Source organism: Nematolebias whitei, chromosome 18 (assembly GCF_014905685.2).
Source record: "Nematolebias whitei isolate Nwh7 chromosome 18, NemWhi1, whole genome shotgun sequence".
Lineage (NCBI taxonomy): Eukaryota > Metazoa > Chordata > Actinopteri > Cyprinodontiformes > Rivulidae > Nematolebias > Nematolebias whitei.
In genome coordinates this window covers 14,168,975-14,173,149 of record NC_056515.1, presented here as the reverse complement: position 1 = coordinate 14,173,149, position 4,175 = coordinate 14,168,975, and the positions used below count along the sequence as shown (strand labels likewise).

Below are 4,175 nucleotides of genomic sequence, written 5' to 3'. Positions count from 1 at the left end.
TGAAGAACCCAGAGAGGGTTATTTGGTTATTGTTTATTTCATAAATAGTGTTATTTACTTCCTGAATTTTGTTCTGTGAAGAACCCAGAGAGGGTTATTTGATTGTGCTTTCTGGAAAACAATACATTTTTACGTTTAGGCACTCCTGCAATCGTCACACTTTTTCTGTTACAAACTGACTCCGGCCCTCCACCAGAGAAGGGAAAAGTTATGTGGCCCTCACAGGAAAAAGTTTGGGGACCCCTGCTCTAACATAATTATTGAATCAAGTGTTTACTTATGGAGGTAAACGTAGATGTTTAACAACCAGTTAAAATACACCAGAATGCAAGCAATGGCATCTATGTTATACAAATTTTTCTGGGGAAGGATCCCCAGACCCCCTCCCACCAGTGTGTTCCCCCACAAATTACAAATGCTTCTGACGCCAATGGGCACAAAAGAGGCCCATGGCCGAGCAGTGGGACACAGGCCCCTTAAAAGTCTTGTCCAGGCCAAAAATTTTAAGAAATGAGTTTTTATCCTGATGCATGCTCAATAATCCAGGTAGAAAAATCCCAAAAAATTCAATCTGGTCCTCTGGACATTCAAAAAAACAAAACAAAGCAAAAAAATGTAGATACAGTACGTTTCATCTTTCATCCGAGAGACTTCCTCAGTCTGAGGTGCTGTATTCAGCTCAGTCTCTTAAATAGCACCTTCTCAGAGTGGATAAACCAGTTTGCTGCTGACAACCAAAACCAGCTGATCACATGGTCAAGAAGGACCATCAGCCTAACAATGGATCATTAGCACACTGATGGCTATTTACTATTCACAGGGAGTTGAGTGATACCAGCAATCACAGCATTGTAAGAGGGGGACAGTTGAACCCGGAGACCTCCCCCTGTTTAATGACGGACGGTTTCTTTTCACAAAGATGGCCTCCTTTACTCCTCTTTCAAACCATTGTTCCTCTCTGTCCAGGATGTGCACATCTTCCTCCCTGAAAGAGTGACTGCTGGCCTGGAGATGAGTGTAGACCACAGAGTCCTGGCCTGATGATGTTGATGTTCTGTGCTGGGCCATCCTTTTGGATAGTGGCTGTTTAGTTTACCCAATTTCCCCGATCACAGCCCTCCTGACACTGAACAGCATACACAATATTACTCTGTTTGTGCCGGGGGACTGGATCTTTGGGATGAACCAGTCTTTGCCGTAATATATTTTGGGTTTTAAAAGCCACTGGGATGTTATGTTTGGAAAATAAACGTCTCAGTATCTCTGATACTCCCTCAACATACGGAATGACCACTGGTCTGGGTCTGGGTTCCTCCTTTTCACCTGCTGGCTGACTGGAGTCCTGTTTGGGTTTCTTCTCTGCTTTCAGGAAGGTCCAGTTAGGATATCCACATTGCTCTAGAGCCTGTCTCATGTGGGATTTCTCCTTCTGTCTGGCTCCTGAGTTAGTGGGGATGCTGTCTGCTCTGTGATACAGAGTCCTGATGACTCCTAACTTGTGCTCCAAAGGGTGATGGGAGTCAAACTGCAAATACTGGTCTGTGTGGGTGGGTTTGCGGTACACCTCGGTTTGCAAATGTCCTCTATCAGAGACTGAGACCTTACAGTCCAAGAAAGCCAACCTGCCATTTTTTACATCTTCTCGTGTGAACTTGATGTATTTATCCACAGAGTTGATGTGGTCAGTAAAATGTTGGACTTCCTGAGATTTAATTTTAACCCAGGTGTCGTCAACATACCTGAACCAATGACTTGGTGGTGTCCCTGAAAAGGACGTCAAGGCTCTCGTTTCTATCTCCTCCATGTACAGGTTGGCAACAATAGGAGAAACTGGACACCCCATAGCACACCCATGTTTCTGCCTGTAATATTGCTCCCCATATGTGAAGTAGGTTGACTGCAGGCACAGTTTCAAGAGTTGACACAATTTTTCTGTGGAAAGCGTGGTCCTGCTGCTCAGAGTGGTGTCTGATTTTAATCTTAAACTGACCACCTCTACTGCATCATCAACAGGAATGTACGTAAAGAGTGATGTGACATCAAATGAGACCATTGTTTCATCAGTCTCCATGATGACATCCCTTACCTTATCCACAAAGTCCATGGTGTTCTGTATGTGATGTTCTGAGTTGCTAACTAAAGGGATGAGTACAGACGCCAGATATTTGGAAACATTGTAAGTGACAGAGTTAATCATGCTAACAATTGGTCTTAAAGGTACACCTTGTTTGTGGATTTTAGGTAAACCATACAGACTAGGTGTGGCCTCCCCTGGGTACAGTCTGTGGTACAGAATACGGTCAATAGCCTTGTCCTGCTCCAAATTTTTCACGCAATCTATCAATTTCTTCTTGTAACCACTTCCTGGATCTCTTTTCAGAGGTTCATAAGTGGTTAAGTCACTAAGGAGTGTCATAACTTTAAGAGTTCAACATCACTGTGCACCTTCCTTTGTCTGCTGGGAGAATGATGATGTTTTTGTCCTTGCTAAGAGTGGTGAGTGCATCCCTCTCCTCTCTACTGATGTTGGAAGGTGGTGGTTTGGCATTGCTGAGGCAGGCTGAAACTTTGATTCTGAGTTGTTCTGCTTCACCCTCTTTCATTTTGTTGTTGCGGATGGCTGATTCTGTGGCTGTGATCATCTCCACCAGAGGAAGTCTACTTGGTGCAACCGCAAAGTTCAGTCCCCTGGCAAGAATCTCTGTCTCCAGCTGGGTGAGCTGTCTGTCAGATAAATTCTTCACCAACTTTTCTGTCTCCCTGGCATGTAATTGACTACTGGAGTGTCGTCCTACACTGAATGTGTTGTTATTGGAATTGTGATGAGTTTTTACCATTAGTAAAATGCTCTGCTGTATGTGGCTTGTTGTTATTGTTGTTTGTTTATTATTTATGTTTTGGTTGACACTATCTTTACTATTTATGTCCTTATTAAATTAGGATATGTCTATATAGTAAATGTCTTTTACTTTTCTTCTTGGAATGTACCAGAATGCTTAATTTACATATTAATAATCACAAAATTTTTGGGGTGGGGGGGGGAGGTCTAGATTCGTTACCTTTTCATCCCATACAAAGCCATACAAGAGGGCGTTCGAGCTCTTTTTCAAGAAACCTAGAAGGACAAAATGCTCTCAGCCAGGCAGCAAACTGTGCCATTAGAGTACTAAAGCTGTCATTTCACTTGTACAGTGTGAATATATTGAATAAATGTTGTTAAAAAACATTGAGTTTGAAATGTTCATAATTAAAATGATGATGTTGCTCTCTACAGTTGTATTACCAGCGTCGAGTTCAACAATCCCCCCCCACCCCCCCCACACACACACACAAACAGGCAGCCCACCACCCTGGTTCAAATAAATCCTAGTGCACAAAAGATATCCTCAAAACCTGACAGATTTTGAGAACTTTAGCAAGAATGAGCGGAAAAATGGTATAAGTGAATGGATGGCCTGCAGATAAGATCCCTTCTTAAGAAAACTACAGACTGCTATTAAATCAGAAGGTGCTCCGACAAGCTATGAGTTTCAGGGTGTGCACAAATTCTAACCAGCCTATTTTTTTTAGTTGTTTTGTATTTGCTGTTGCAGATTTTTCTTCTAGTTGAATTGACCAGAATGATGATAAAAGGTGGAAAAAGTTTCTGGTTTCATGTTTCAATCCCAACAACTTGGGATTTTGACAAGCGTGCAGATATTTTATTATCCACTTAAAATTAACTTAAATATTTTATCAAGTGGTGCTAGAGTCTAAAATGTACTTGACATGGGTCTAGGCTTATACACGTATTTTTAGTGATCACGGTTGACTGCAGCAGCGACCTCACAGATATGTGGAAAAATGTGTGCACTGTGCAGTATAACTATCTGTATGAATATGTGCAGTGTAACTATCTGTATGAAAATGTGCAGTGTAACTATCTGTTTGAATATGTGAAGTGTAACTATCTGTATGAATATGTGCAGTGTAACTATCTGTATGAATATGTGCAGTGTAACTATCTGTATGAATATGTGCAGTGTAACTATCTGTATGAATATGTGCAGTGTAAATACCTGTATGAATATGTGCAGTGTAACAATCTGTATGAAAATGTGCAGTGTAACTATCTGTATGAATATGTGAAGTGTAACTATCTGTATGAATATGTGCAGTGTAACTATCTGTATGAA

General features: G+C 41.5%; 1 protein-coding gene across 1 annotated transcript in view; it reads right to left on the bottom strand.

Moving 5' to 3' along the window:
- ddx56 (DEAD (Asp-Glu-Ala-Asp) box helicase 56) overlaps window positions 1–4,175 on the bottom strand; it is a 62,214-nt gene that overhangs the window by 46,772 nt on the left and 11,267 nt on the right. The gene's annotated exons all lie outside the window — the stretch shown is intronic.